This window comes from Rhinolophus sinicus, linkage group LG06, assembly GCF_036562045.2.
Source record: "Rhinolophus sinicus isolate RSC01 linkage group LG06, ASM3656204v1, whole genome shotgun sequence".
Classification (NCBI taxonomy): domain Eukaryota; kingdom Metazoa; phylum Chordata; class Mammalia; order Chiroptera; family Rhinolophidae; genus Rhinolophus; species Rhinolophus sinicus.
The window spans coordinates 61,080,275-61,096,830 of record NC_133756.1 but is presented as its reverse complement, the minus strand read 5'-3'; the positions used below and the strand labels follow the sequence as shown (position 1 = coordinate 61,096,830).

At 37.4% G+C, this 16,556-nt stretch overlaps 1 long non-coding RNA gene across 1 annotated transcript in view; it reads left to right on the top strand.

Moving 5' to 3' along the window:
* Positions 1–2,996: 2,996 nt before the first annotated feature.
* The window catches only part of LOC141572396 (uncharacterized), a 110,898-nt gene continuing 97,338 nt past the window's right edge, over positions 2,997–16,556 (top strand). Inside the window, exon 1 of the long non-coding RNA XR_012497759.1 lies at positions 2,997–3,133. This is a non-coding gene — a long non-coding RNA (uncharacterized LOC141572396). The remainder of the gene's footprint in view (positions 3,134–16,556) is intronic.

The following is a 16,556-nucleotide window of genomic DNA, read 5'->3' as shown; positions in this document are numbered from 1 at the left end:
CTTCTAGACCCCTTTCCAATAGTGTTAACTTTGCTAGTTCAAAGGTGTGTGATCCTAGATTATCCCTTACCCTTTCAGCCTCAACTTTTTAATCTGAAAATGGGGACTCTGTGCTTCTTACCCGATAGGGAACAAATGTGATACCTTACACGAAGCTTTTAGGAGAGTCACGTACAGGGTATATGCTCTAAATACAATCTCTTACTGGTTGTAGTATTTGTGGCAGTCTCACGAGAGGTATGATCTGTCGGAGTGGTTTATAGAAAGGATTTATGCTCTGGACTAGAGACTGGACAAGATCTCAGCCTCTTGTTAATTCTAAGTCAGGAGCTTTAGGTGACAATCTTAGTGGAGGCTAATTTTCTTTTTCTAACCAGAGCAAAGCTCACTCTTTGCTTTGAAATGAGTAGGGTATTTTTCCTTAGAAACAAATATAGGGAGTTTAGCCCAGTACAGTGGTTGGTAGGAACTCTGGAACTCTTATCAGTTGGATTTGGTTTTTGGCTCCACAACACACTAGCTGAGATGTGGGGTGATTTTGGCATCATCCTATGCCTTGATTTCTTCACCTGTAAAATGGGGATAATATAAAATGGACTAGATCTACTGTGCTCAGTTTTTCTTAGACCTCATAGATATCTGTTTGGGCAAGCACATGGAGTGATCATGTCATAACTGTCATGTGATTGTCTGTCTATTATTGTAATGTCTCTGGGCAATAAAGCGAGATGGCACCAGTGGGGTTGTAAATAAATGCACTTACAATTGGATGGTAGAGCCAGTGGTGGTGGCTAACTAATGTTAGTTTTTACAGCTGCATAAAGTAATTATTCAGCATTTCACAGTAACAGGCCTTCCTTCAACCTGGCAGATTTCTCTTTGGACAGGTAGAATACCACTGTCACCATCCTGAGCACATCTATCAGAAACTGAGGAGAGTTGAGAATTCTCCCTCACCTAGTGTCTTCCCAGCTTGATGTTCTCTATTAACATTTGCTGAAAAGGTATTCTTTGAACATTGCAGTAAGCTGAGGTCTTTAAGATTTATGTGTCAGAATACCCATTTCTAGGGAATTCAAACACATGGGTGTTTGAAAGAAAAAAATTCCATGTCTTCAAAATTCCAGTTGGCCTTTTAGTTACCTTGAGGCCAGTGGTGTTGCTCTGACTGGATCCCAACCACCTTTAATGGTTCAGGATCTGTAACTCTGTGTATTGGAGGTATGCTGAAGCCAGAAGCACGCATTTCCCTCTCTGTAAGGTGTCTTTCTTTCTCTTGATGGGTCTATAGCATCTCATGAAATCAGAGTTCTCTTCAAAGGTGAACTGATTCAGAGTCATTAAGTTTGGGCTGCGTCTGCAGGCAATACTTGGGTAGTAAACGTATGAAAAAAAGCTGTAATGTCTCCAAAGGGTGATATTATTCCAAGAGGTTAATGAAGATTTTTCATGCATTCCAGAGCTGGGGAGCAGCAGTGCACTGCCACTTGCTTTTAGAGCTTGCCTGTCACTGCTGTCAAGGTCAGGCTGTCCTTGCCATCCCTCAGTACCCGTCAGAATAGCACACAAATAGCAAAGACTGAAGTTGCTTGACTAACCCCCTGCTGCACCCTGGATTTTTTGGGGTAAATTCAAGTAGCCGCTTTGACTTTCTCTGGTGCAGGAGAATTACCTCCATTCCCTGATAATTATGCCATATTTGGAGAAAGCAAGGATTTGTGGTAGATGATATCAAAGCTGAATTGAGAACATTATTAAAGAAAAGTAATTATCTGCTAGAATCTCCATCCCCTTTTCTCTGGATTAGCGTGGTTTCTTCTGAAATCTTTCTATATAGCCATGTTTTGGTTTGAACTCTATGTCTGGTAGGTTGCTTGCCTCCATTTCATTTAGTTCTATTTCTGGAGTTTTCTCCTGTTTTTTTCAGTTGGGACATACTTGTTTCCTCATTTTGGCTACCTCTCTATGTTTATTTCTATGTATGAGGTAAATCTTCTACGTCTCTCAGTCTTGGCCAAGTGGCCTTATATACTAGGTGCCCTGTGGGGCCCAGTGGCAGAGTCGCCCTAGTCACCTGTTCTGGGAGCCTCAGGAGTGTCCCTTGCATGGGTTGTGTGTGCCCTCCTGTTATAGTTGAGCCTTGATTGCTATTGGCATGTCAGTGGGTGAGACTGACCCTCAAGCTGATTGGCTGTGGGGTTTGGCCATGGCCATAGCTTACAGGCTGCTGTGTGTGGGGGGCTTACCCCACTGAGTGGGATTCACCCCGGTGGGCTCTGGTGCCTGTTGAGACTGCCCTTTGGGTATGCCACTTGTGGGGCTAATTGGGTGGTGCTCTGTTGTGTTCTGAAGCCAACCTGTAAGTATGTTGGTTCTGGGGCCTCTTGGGAGGGGCTCTGGTGCAGGCCCAAATTACCCACTGCCTGTGATCAGCCAGACAGGAGCTACAAAGTGATCTGCAGTTGTTCGCTGCCAGTGCTAAACCTGAAGACATGTGGGAGAGGACACGCTGCAAAATGAGGACATCTGCCACCAGTACCGGGCCTGGGGTAACTCCTCAAAAAGCCAGGACACCCTGAGGCCTGCTGCTACCTGCCAGCTCCCTTAAGGTTCAGCCCCTCATAAAGCCTCATGTGGTACAAGTGTTAGGTTAGGCGTAGCTTCAGGGAATCACTAGAGTAGGAAGAGTTGTGGTCACCAGGTTAGTGTAGATTCTGGTTTGGTGTCAGTGCTGAGCCTGGAGCTACTCAGCAAAAGTCTGAGAGTACACCAAGTGCACCTGGGGTCTGTGGACTCCTATAGGTTTTCAAGAAAGAGAGCGATGTGGGCGGAGCTGGCTGCTCCTGGAGAAAGTGCCTCCAGGTGTTGGGGGAGTTGGCTAGGGGAGGTTCTCCATGAGTCAGCAGGGTGGAGCAGTGAAGCTCACCAGGCCAATCAGATTCAGATTTGGAGAGTGGAGGCGGACTCAACACGGGAAAGATGGTGTCTGCCTGCCAGCTGCATAGGAGGAGGCCCCCTTCACAGGGAAAATGGCGACTGTCCTCTCACCCTAGCCTTGACGCCACACACCTCAGTCTGCTCCCTGTATGCCTCTGATGTCCCTTGAGTCACTGTCCCTCTGCCGGAGCCCAGGGTGAGTGCCCGGGAGTGAGTGAATCTTGTGGGTGGGCCCCTTAAGAGGATGACTGGTTTTTCCCAGACGGTCGGAATCCCCCGTTTTTCACAGTGAGATATTGTGGGGGCTCTTCTTCCTGGCAACAGTACTCTGGGCTGGGGAGCCTGGTGTGGGGCTGGAATCCCTTGCTCCTCCAGGGGTAACCTCTGCAGCCAAGATATCCCTCCCAGTTTTCTACTGTCACACAGAGGTTTGGGGCCTGCCTGTTTTGCGTCTCCACCCCTCCTACCAGTCTCGATGTGGCTTCTTCCTTAGTTATAAAGCTTCTGTTCAGCTAGACTTCAGATATTCTCTAGGTTAATTGTTCTATAATTTAGTTGTAATTTTAGTGTGTTCATGGAAGGAAGCAGGCACAGTGTTTATCTGCTCTGCCTTCTTGGATTTCTGCCTTAAACATTTATTTTTACATTCATTATGAAAGGATTTTATGATCATTATAGAAAACTTGGAACATAACAAAAATACAAAAACGAAAATAAAAGCATATGGAATCCCAGCAACCATAGATAACTGTGAGAAGGTGTGAAAATTAAGACCTAAATAACATACCAAGTTAGTGATAGATGTGGAATTGCTCTGGCCCAATTCAGCTCTCTATTAACAATTAGGTTTCTCCCCTCTCAAGGTAAAAGGACTTTTAGTTTCAAGTGCACCACATTGAAAAATCATTACTTGGAGTCTCACTTGGAGTCAGGGACATTTATCTTACTCATATATTCCCCATCGATTTTATTTAATTATTATTATTTTTGCAGCTTCTTTGAGGTATAATTGACAAACAACAAACTGCACCCATTTAAAGTATAAAATTCCATTAGTTATATATATATGTATACACACGTATACTTGATTTTGCTGATGGTTTTACAGATATTTTAATACAAATAAATACTTATATATAGTGTTTATATATCTTAATTATATTTATATATGTATTTGTGAAACCATCACCAAAATCAAGTTAGTGAATTATCACTTGCAAAAATTTCCTCACAACCCTCCTCCACCCCCAGGTAACCATTATTTTCTATCACTATAGATTAATTTGCATTTATGAGAATTTTATGTAATTGGAATCTTATTTTTTCTGGCTTCTTTCACTCAGAATAATTATTTCAAGATTCCTCTGTGTTGTTGTGTGTATTCATAGTTCATTCTTTTTTTATTAATGAGTAGTATTCCACTTTAAATATACACAATTTTTTTCTACTTACCTGTTGATGGACATTTAGCTTGTTTCTATTTTTTGGCTATTACAACTAATGCGGCTATGAACATTTTTGTATGTCTTTATGTGGACATTTGATTTCATTTCTCTTGGAAAAGTACCTAGGTGTGGAATGGTTGGTTCATATGGCAGGTTTATGTTTACTTTTTTAGAAACTGTTTTCCAAGAGGTTGAAACATTTTACATTCCCACCATTAGTATATGAAATTTCCAGTTGTTCCATATTCTTAAAAACACTTAGTATGGTCAATCTTTTAAATTCTAGTCATTTTAGTGGGTGTATAGTGGTATCGCATGGTGTTTTATTTTGGACTAATTGCCCTACTTTCTAATGTTATTGAACATTTTTTCATGTGCTTATTTGCCATTCGTGTATCTTCATTGGTAAAGCGCCTATTTAAATATTTGCCTGTTTTTAAATAAATTATTTTGTCATTGTAAGAGTTCTTTATACATTCCAGATACCAATCCTTTAGCAGATACATACTTTGTAAAGATTTTCCTCTCAATCTGTTGCTTAACTTCTGCTTTTTAAAATAGTGTCTTTGGGTGAAATCCAATTTATTGATTTTGTTTTTGTGTGTGCGTGTATGTCTTGTTTAAGAAATCTACCAAACTAAGTAATGAAGATTTTTTTTCCTGTTTCCTTCTAGAAGATTTATGGTTTTAGTTCTTATATTTATATTTACAATCCATTTTGAGTTAATTTTCATATGTGGAGTGAAGTAAGAATCGAGGTTCACTTTTATACATAGGTTATCTAGTTGTTCCAGTACCATTTATTGAAAAGATTATCTTTCTTTTTTGAATTTCTTTGGAATCTTTGTAAAAAATCGTAGATATTTGGATTTATGCTCTATTCTAATCCACTTACTGATTTGTCTATTTTTATGCCAATTCTATATTGTTTTGGTTAATATAGCTTTATGAAATGTTTTGCAGTCAGGCGGTATAAGCCCTCTCCTTCTTTTTCAAAGTTGTTTTGGATTTTCATATACATTTCAGAATCAGCTTGTCAATTTCTAAAAAAAGTTCCAAGATTGTGACTGGGATCACATTGACTCTATAAATCAATTGGGGAGAATTGACATTATAACTATATTGATGTTTCTGGTCTGTGAACATGATATCTGTCTCCATTTATTTAGGTCTTTAATTTCTCTTAGCAATGTTTTGTAGTTTTCAGTGTCTTACACATCCTTTGTCAGATTTATTTTTAAGTATTTCATATTTTTAGATGGTGTTGTAAATAGTGCTTTAAAATATTTCCATTTCTGATTGTTTGTTGCTGGTATGTAGAAAATTTTTGTATATTGACCTTGAAACCTTGTTAAACTCACTTATTAATACTATTAGCCTTTTTTTTGGTAGCCTCCTTAGAAATTTTATATAGACAGTCATGTAATCCGGAAATGAAGACAATTTTTATTTCTTCCTTTCAAAATAGCTTTCTTTTTCTTCCTCTATTCTATTGAATAGAATCTCCAGTACAATAGTGAACAGAAGTAGCAAAAACAAATATCCTTGTATTATTTCTGATCATAGGTGGAAAGCATTCATTCACCATTTACATATGATGGTAGTAGCTATTCTTACTTATTTGTTAGTGTGTCTTTCATATCATACATACATTTTAATGTTTAATGGATAAAAGCTCAGGAATAGCAATTAACTCGCCTCTACAAATAGGATTAGGATTACAAGATATGGAAATTCTGGTAAATTTTACAGTTCTTTGATCTAGCACTAGATATATGTATTCTCTGTCCTAGAGTTTATAATTCTTAATTGGAGGAAAGATTCATGAAATATCTCTTGGTTCATGGTATTTTAGGTCTGAGTTATAGAGTAAGATTGTCTTCCTTAGGATTGCCTGACATTTTCCTCTTAGGCAGCCAGCCAACATTATGAGGATTTTGGTGTCTAGGAGAGAAATACAGTAACTAGATGGAAGGGATTTGATTCATAATAATTATCAGGGAAATGTTATTTGCATATAGAGGTACAGAAAATAGTGATGACAAATGCCAATGATAGGCAGGAAGGCTATGAAAAACAAAGTTCGAGATAGGACCTGAACACATCATTTTTAAAGTTTGATTAGTACCCCAAAATATCTTATTGGAATACCAGATATCTGAATTTCCTCCTAAGTTCACAGGGGTCAAAAGTTTTGACCAAGCACAGTTCTGAAAAAATAACTTGGGGGCATATATTTGGTAGTAAATATGCATAGAACCATATTAAAATTTTACATGTGGAAATAATTATACATTGAAGTTAATAAAGGAACACTTAGGGAAATAAGGCTAGACAATAAATTTATTTTTATTTCCTTTTCTGCAGGTAAACACTCTCAGGGTTTTTATCTCCGAAAACATTTTGAAGGAAAATGTTCTTTCAACATTTTTTCCTCTATACTTTCAATTCACACTTCTGAGGCAAAAAACTGGGTGAAATTTGGTTTAAAAAAAAAGTTTATCAAAATGGTTAAATATTCTAAGCTAAGCAAGACGTATTTCCTAGATGCCACTGATTGAGTTAATAGGGTATGTGTTGGGAGCCCAGGTAAGCCCAGGAAGGACCTGGCTATGCGATCTCACCAGTGACTTCATCAAAAGTTGGAATTATTGGGGTTGCTTAAATAGTAGAGGTGGAGGAAGAGTTTAAATTTAGAGCACATATTACCTCCAGTTCTTTTTGTGACAATAGAATGTATTCAAATAACAGCTTGCAAATTGTGAAGAAGAGCTTGCAAACCTTAAAAAAGAGAGGACTTAAAAAAAATAATTTCTTTGCCTTATTACACAAGAAGCATGAGTTCTTATGGGAAAAAATTTAAAAACATACGCCATTATCCAAATAAACACATATATCATATATTTCAAAGAAAGTGGAAATCAATATATACATTTTCCCTGTTAAACTTGTTTTATAATGCACAATTTTCCATACACTTAAATACTCAGGATCACAGTTATTAATATTTTCATAATATATCATATGTATGTAATTATTTAGCCAATTCCCTATGTTTAACAATTAGGTTGTTTCCAATTTACATTACAGTGATTAGAAAGATTAATATTTTTGTGTGTACTTGGATTATTTTATCAGAATAAATTCTCAGAAATGAAAACATTGGTGAAGGGTCAAAACAATTTTGGGATTTTTGTATGTATAGACAAATCACTGGAAAGTTTGAACCAATTTAGACTCATCGTAGCAGTAGATAAGTACTCATTTCATCACATGCTTGACAGCAGTGAACATTATTTTAAAAAAGTACTTTTATGGAATAAAATGTTAACTGTCTCAACTTTCATTTCTTTGATTACCAGTGATTTTGGAGTTTTAAAATATGAATGTTTTGTTGGTCTTTGCTACTTACTCTTTTGTAAGTTATAATTCTTCCTATTTAGTCGATATTTGCTGGTTGTTCATAATGTGTGAAAGCAAGAGAGAGAATCCCTGACCCAATGTAACTTAAACTTAAAGCTTGATCATTCCTCAACATCGGTTTGGTAAACTGGAGAATATTGACAGTCTTGATAGTCTAAAAACATCAAACTTATCCCAGGAAAACTTGTCATGAGTAACAAGGTCATAGTTGTCACAGAAGTCATGGTTATACTGAATCCTGGCTTCACATTCCTAACTGGGTTGTCCTACCTATAAAATGTGGATTATATGTTCACAAGAATTAAATATAAATTTCTTTGATTTGTGCTTGACAAATTGAAAGCTTAAAACAATGAGCAGTTTATATTATCCATATTAGCAGGAGAAAGTTAAAAAAAAATTTTTTTTGAGGATATTTTGTGAAAATTCTGATGGACTGCAAGTCTCCTCTAGAGATCCAGGGAACTCTGAGGGTCTGTCACTTTTGCTGGATAGAGCTAAGAACCTGTGTGCAGGGTAGACAGCTTGAAAAAAACCTGGTTTATCCTGAGGGAAAATGAGGAGAAAGGTAACGAAATAAGGGAATTCCCAAATAGGTACCTGAAGTAGACGTGGTTTGGAAAATCTTTGGACATATCTTTGATTATTTTTCACAGTAAACTTCTAGGAAGAAAAATGCTGAGTCAAAGGGTATCAATAAGTTTAGAGCATTACGCTTTGTGGAATCTGATTTGGGAAAATCATGGGTCCTGATACACGCCACATTCTCAGACTGTGTGTGGAGTTGGCTGAAAAATTGAAAATGCCATAAAAAGCCTGGCATTGAAGTGCATTGTTAGGAAGCTCCCAGACCATGATTCTCATGTCTGTACCACGTGTCTCCTGCCCCACTCTCAATTTTGTGCAGAGTGATATTAAGATTAACTAAGGTAAATAATTTCCATTTATATTCCTTGTTTTTATGAATTATCTTTAAAAATATAATGGATCCCATACAATTAAAGAATTAATTAAATATAGCTAGGTTAGAGACAAGTCTCAATTTGGGATTAAAAATGAAATGTTTTAATATTCTCGAACTTGCTAAATAAAACTTTCTTGTTGGCTAGCAGGTCCCACACACAGCATCTCAGTCCAGTTCCACAAATTTTCAGCTCTTCAGCTACTACAACAATCCCATGTAGGTGACTCACTCCTGCTCATTTTTAAACTTCACGTTCTACTGAAGCTCTCCTCCTTTACCATGTACCGCAAACCCTACGGACCTTAATCTTCCGATTGCAGTTTAGTCTGCTGGTTCTTCTGGAGGCTCCTGGGAGAGAGGTGTGTGTCTGTTCTCGTATACTTCCCTCTCCTTCCTCCTGGCACTCATGTGCTGCTGGGAATCTTCTGTTCCAGGACTTTTTCTGGGTAGCACAGGACCTTCCTTTGACTCTTGAGTGAGTGATCATAGCCTTTCCTCCTTACAGAGGGAACAGCTTTTTTTTTTTTTTTTTTAAATACCAAATATGAAACTTTCAAAAGGTGATCTCCAGCTTCTTTGTAGTCTTCCTATGACATGGACTAGGAGTGGGAGGAGCATTGATTGTCGAGGTGGCGGTGTTAATGCTGCTTCTGCTGAATTGGTCCTTCAGGAAGCTCTCCATGAAAGTGGCTGCCTATAATATCCAGTGAGCTTTGGAACTTAGAATGTGCTCTACTTAGAAACTTGTTCTCAGTTGCGAATCTAGTCATCCGTTCTGTCACTACTAGCATCTAACATCATTGGAAATTGGCACTAATGAAAAAGATTAGGAAAAAACAGCGTTAAAAACCAGGGAAAGGTGAACACACAAATGTGTGCCATCAGTTCTTTGAAAGTACTGGAGGTAACTCTGATTCACAAAATTAGCTCTGAGTTTTCTTAACACAGGAGGAAAATACCATCACCGACAGAAATTTCATTATATCTTTAAAGAAAAAAAGCAGTTGCTTAGGAGAAGTAAAACTCTTCCTGGTCCTGAGATCCACAGCTCCCTGGCCCCCTGTGTAGAGAACCTGAGCACTGCAGAGACCGGTGTCCCAGACAACATCCTCCAAGTCAGGGTGTCACCTTTTATGTTCTATACCGGGAGCCAGTGGTTTCAATGTAAAATGCAATTAGGTGAAAGCAGTTCTCTGGGGAAGGGAAAACAAACAGTTGCATCCAGACTAGTTAAGTAGCAATTTGGCAAAACAGATTCATGTAAGCATCAGTCTTTTTTAGAGCAACTTTATTGAGGTGTAATGGACAGATAGGAATTTATATATTTAAGGTGTACAACATGTTGTTTTGATATATGTGTACATTGTGAAATAATCACCAGAACCAAGCTAAGTAACATATCCATCACCTCACATAGTTATCATTTTCTTTTTCTTCATCTTTTTTATGTTTGTGTGTGTGTGTGATAAAGAGTACTTAAAATCTACCTTCTTAGCAAATGACATTAGCATTGTTAACTACAGCCACCACGCTCCAAAACTTATTCGTCTTGCTGTAATTGAAACTTTGTATACCCTTTGACCTCTACCTCCCCATTTTCCCTTCCCCCAGCTCCTGGCAACCATCATTCTACTCTCTGCTTCTCTGAGTTTGACTATTTTAGATCGTACATAAGTGAGATCAAGGGGCATAGATTTTGTAGCTAGAGGAAAAGAGAGATTGCCCAACAGTCCTTTACAAATATGAGTCTCTTAACTAGGTTTTGATAAAATGAAGCATTAGTGCCTTCAGCGCTATCCTTTCAGCAATATCTGAAGACCAGGGAAGCCATGTTGCTGGCTAAGTGCAGACCCCCATGCTTACTAGTTAAGCGAGGAATAGGTATAACAGTTTGTGGATGTTGAGAAGCCTAACAGGACACAGGCCATATGGAAAGCTCCCCAGTTTCCATTTGGAATTGGGGGAAATCCAGGCAAGGCTTAGACTCTCGCATTGGTTTATAGCTTCAGTTTTGCTCTGACACATAGTCAAATGGGCAATGGAGGCCCTTTATTTCCATTCCAAGGGGAACGGCCCAATCTGTAGATTGGGAGTCGATCCCTACAAGCACTGCCTGTCGATTCAGTATCATATATGCATGCTCTTTTTTCATTCATTCAGTAATATTTATTGAGTACTATCTATGCATCTGGCATATATCCTCATAAAGTGTGTTAGACATTTTTAAATAGATGGACACTCAGAGCAGAACTGTTACTCCCGGGGCATCTAAAAAACTGTATTTTGATGTCCAAGAGGTTTAAAAATACTTTAAAAATTTGGGAGCCATTGCCAAAGCCCATACTGCTATAGTTTTAACCTGGAAAACTTTAGAGTTGTTAAAAAACATTTACTTTGACCGTTAAAAAATCATATTAAACTCCCATGTGTCAAGCACTTCCATGATTATATTGCATATATTGAAACTTCTCCATCAAATCAGCTGCCTTTATAGAACCTGGAAGCTTAGAGCTGAGCACCAACTACCGTTTTGTCCCAGTTGCCCTGGAACTCCAGTGAATGTTTCCCTCAGTGGACTTTCATGCTAAGTTTTTCCTAACTGCAATCTAATTTTTTCTGTTCTCTGCCCTTGACTTCTTGATTTTACATGATTTCTTTTTCTTCTAGAAAAAGAAAAAGAATTTCTTGGCTGCAGGAGTGCCAACAGAAATCCTAAAGTTGGCTTACCCTCAGCAACAGACCCAAGGAATCTTGCTGTAATACTCCTGGGTTACCCAGGTATTTCAATAAGTATCTCCCAGAATTGGAAAATAGATGTATCAAAATAGTGGGTACCATCAATTTTTCTTTTTTCTTTTTTTTAAATGATGTTTTTGAAATCTTGAAGCATTTGTTTGGTTTCTATATATTGGGAGAAAGCATATCTAGCCGTGCTGTTTTTGCCTGAAAATGTCTCTGGCTTTTAGAGCCTCCTCCTTCTCTCTCTCTTCCACTTGCCCTCCCTCGCCCTCCTCCTTTCCCTTCCTCACCCCTCTTACCGATTCCTTCTTATTCCTTTTTCAAAAGCTGCAGCCAAGGTCTACTTGTTGCCGTTTTGGCAAGTTCCCTGTGTTTCCAAGGGCTCCAGGATGACTTCAGAACTTCAAAGTTACATAAATCCCGCTGTTTTCAACCTCCTAAATAGTTCTACAATCCACCCATTTTACTCATGTCCACAGTCATTTACCAGGCCCTAGCCACCCTTGTCTCTGGCTGAGAGAACTTCATGAACACCTTCCATGAAAGAACATTTGAGTGAGAACAAGCTAAGTGTGTTTGCCCTATTTCCAAAATGACTCCTAAGCAGAAGAGTGGCAAATGTCCTAGGACAGTAAGTTACCTACCTTTCACAAAATTCCTTGGAGTTCTGCCATTTCTTGGGTAACGTATAGGTGTGCAAAGCCTTCTCAATCCTTTAATGATGCTTCCTTTGGAAAGATAAGCTGAAAACAATAATTTAGGATTTCTAGCAAGATTCAAAATAATCATTCAAAAGAGGCCATCTTCCACTCAAAGAAATAGGAAATCTAATAAAAATTTTATTTTTTCATTTTTGTTTTTAGTATTAGCATAATAATACAATTTATATATTTTTCATATTATTATGCTTTAGTTTTGTTTCATTCAGTAAACCTTATTTAGCACTTAGTATGTTTAATCTGGTTTAAGGATTTACAAATATTAACTCATTTAATAAATAACATAGAAATTAGAAGTCCTTTATACTGCCATTCTCCAAAGGTGATCATGCTCAATCATTTGAGATTTTTTTCTATCGCTTTTCTTTTCCCTGAACATATATTAATGTTTTATATTGTTGTTATAATTAATATCCTTATTTGTATTACAAGGGAACAACACTCTTTTGCAATTTGCTTTTTTACTTAGCTATATGTATTGGGCACCTTTTTATATGAGCCCATCTAATTGTATATCATTGTATTCAAGAGTTTCATAGTTTTCCACTGTGTGAATGAACCATCTTTGTATTGAAGGCAATTTGTGCTTTTTAAACCTATTCAGTCATAAACTTTCCATAGTATGGGAGTGCTTTTGAAGGCTAAATTCCTAGGAGTAGAAATGCTGGTTCAACATATTTTCAAATTGTTCTCCCATACACATCTCTTCCAGCAATGTATTAGTGTACCTGTATCCTCATAGCCTTGTCAACACTAGACACTACAAATTTAAAAAAAATTACCAAATTGTTAGGCAAAGAATAATAAAATAATATGCATGCTACCAAGGTATTGATGAAGAAGAAAGAAAGGAAAGAAGAAAGAATTAAGAGGTAGTAGTGACATCTAATGGAGAAAAAAATTTACAATTGAAGCCTGGGTAACTGAAAGTCTGGAGGAATAGAGACTTTTAAATCTCAATATTTAGAGTACGGTGCTTGAAGCTCAGATGCTCTTTGCAACTATCGACATGTAAGTCTGGATTGTTTTTACACTAACTTTTACTATGTAAGCACTATCCAAAATAAAGTCAGCTGTTGGCACATAGTAGGCTCTTGATGACTATATGTTTTTATTTTCTGGGGGTGCCCCTGGTAAAGGAAGAGCATGAATGACAATCCTGCTACAAACCCTCTGCTTTCCAGAGTTTCAAAAAGTAAAGATTAATCGTGGTAATCTATGTAGTTATTAATATAGGAAATTGCCTCATGTGCAAGTTACCACATTTATTTATTGAATGTCAACTGTAAAGCTGTACTTGTGTGTGTAAGTGATGTATATATAACAGGTAATTATGACATGCCACAAGAACTGCTATAATAGAAACATGAAAATTATGCTTGATCTGTAACTGATCAAATCCCAAATCTCAGTTTCCTGTTTTTACCCACTATTCCATGCTCCTAGTAAAAATAACATTTTAAAATATTAACAGGAATATCAAAATATATGTAAGTATTCATGTCCTACGTTCTACAGTATTGTGTATATCCTACATGTACAGGATAATTTTCTACCTTCCTGAGACAAGCTCCCACAATCATCTGTCATGGTTCTAGTTCCTTCCCTTTCTCGTTGATTCTAAGCGAGATATCCTTGACAAGTCATTTGAAAATATTACATTTGGAAGATGTACTGACTGGTTAGCTATAGACTGCTGTGTCTTAACCCATTTAGGAAGGTGAGGGTCATTATTATGCCTGTCTTTCATTTTAGACTGTTGATGTCCCTGTTCTAATTAATCAATGGTCCCATGTGAAAGGTGGCTGTTGTCTGTTCTACCTTATGAGGGATCTTAGCTAATCAACACTTATTAATTAGTCACTAATCTGTACTGTGTACCAACAACTGTTTTCACTAAATGGTGGCAGGATTAATTGATAGAGGATAATGAGCCCCTCCTTAATTAAAAAAGAAACATTGCTCCTTACCCTCTGTAGATAATCCCTTGTAGATGAAGGGCCACTGAGGGAAGGCTGGGACAGGCACAAGATGGCAGAGTCTAATTTGTTTTTAACCTGCTTTTAAGGAGTTGTTTAATTAATAGGATATCAGCACACTTGAAATCTTGAACAGGTGCAGATACATGTTTGTAACCAGCTGTGTAATTGACCGCAGTGGAACAAGCCAGGGCCGAGGATACAGACCTCACTAATCACCTGCTTGCTCTCCTACCTGTGGTGGTAAAAAGGCCTGTTCTTTGTCGTGCAGGATTCTCTGAGTCTATCTGGATGGCCATATAGTGTTGAGATGAGTTTAAATTCTAGGTCTTTGAGCAAAAATTTGTAAATGGGTTCATCTCTGCTCACAATGCACTATAAACATTGCTGCCCCCTTTTCTAATTTGTTTGCTTTGTAGCCTTCCTAAAAATCTGGGGACCCTGTGGCTACTATATATGCTTGTGGGTAAATAGGTCTCTAGGTTCAGATCTGAGAGGCATACAGTTGTAGCAGTCTAGGAGCGTTTAGGAGCAGCTATCTAGTCTGGGGATTGGCAAACTATAGAGTAGGGCCAATGAACTTGAGACCTGTGTTTATAAATGAGGTTTTCACTGGAACTCAGCCATGTTCATTTGTGTATGTACTATCCATGCTGTTTTCTGCTACAATAGCAGAGTTAAGTAGTTGGGTCAAAGACCATATAATACACGAAGCTGAAATTATTTACTACCTGGCCCTTTATAGAAAAAAATTGCTGATGACTCTTGAGATCAGGGGTTCAACCCATACTGTGTTTTCCAGCTTTTGTTGTCAAGTTCAAGAAGTGTCTTTTAAAAATGTGTTATGTGTCAGGTTGGGTTGGGCAATACTCAGTTTCTTTACCAAAGGTTTCCTCTGAGACTTTAATATAATGATATACATTGTAAATATACATGATATACATTGTAAATCTCCAAGAAAAAAATATAGTATGCAGATTACAGTATCATTGCATCTCCATGAATATCTCCAGGAAGAAACCCACAGTCTCATAGGGCAGCCAGTAGCATTTTAAGGTAGTTCTGATTCTACAATGTGGGAAACTATTTCTTAGTGACTTAAATTTTTTCATTCTTGTTCTACTGACCCAAGTCACATAAACTACACCCAAGCTCTCTTCAACAAGAAAATCCTTCAAGTATTAAAAGGCAGTCATCATCTCTCTCCACTCGTTAGTTTCTTCTTATCCTTCTTCAACCTTTCCTCACGTGGTTTGTTTCCTAGATCCTTCTTCAACCTAGTCATTCTCTTTTGGATCCACAGTAATTTGTCAACAATGTTCCTTTTAAAACAATGGCTCTAAGTACTTAGAGAACCTGAAGGAAGATTCTTCCTTAGAAAACACATATTCCAAAATAAAATGTTACATAGATTCATAGATTCTTTGAAGCAAATCTATGTCATTTGATTCTTGCTGAAGAATCCCTGTCTGAATAATGCCAGCCGAAACCGAATACAATATGACTCCAGAACATACAAGTGGAGAAAGATGTATTTAACATGGCGTACTTAAAAAAGTTTAGTCTCAGAACTTCTACCTCATGTAGAGTTTGCCAGCAACTAAAACCCCCAAATCTTTTTACATATACTATGGCCTTATGTCTTCTGTTCTTTTGCAAATGAAAATCTTAATCTGAAAGCAGGACTTGATGACTATTTTTATTAAGATAGGTTCAGCCTATTGTTTTATTCTATCTTTATCTTTTTTGTATCTTAACTCCATCATCTAATATATTGGTGAGCCTTCCAGGATTTGTCATCTGCAAATTGGATACAAATGTAATTTCGTATTTGACAAAATTGCTAAGTAAGACAAGACTGTGTAGGACTCTACTGTGTCTTTGAAGACAGTTACCAACTTTGACTTCTTTCGATTAATTGGCTACTTTGATCATTATATCCAATACACATTGTATCATCACATTATATTCAATTCCTTCCAAATTTTATTTTCTTTTTATGTGAAATCTGATTTTTTAAAAAATTTGCTTCTGAAAACTTTTTCTTTTCTAACACAGTAGATTGGGCTCTAGGCTTAAATCTAATTTTCACTCTCAGTCTTTATTACAACACCTACCTTCAATGTATCATATATTTGTTCATTTGTTTATTATACATCTTTCGCCACAGTGCAAGCTCCACAAGAGAGACACTTTATATTGTTGTTCACATATCCATAGGGTTCAGAATAATAGCATGAAATATACTAGATCTGCAATAAACAATGTATTTCATGGAATCTAAGAAGTTATCAGTTGTAAGCTATACCATTATTTTATGAGAAAGAAAAGAAAGAAAAGTGCTGCCAAT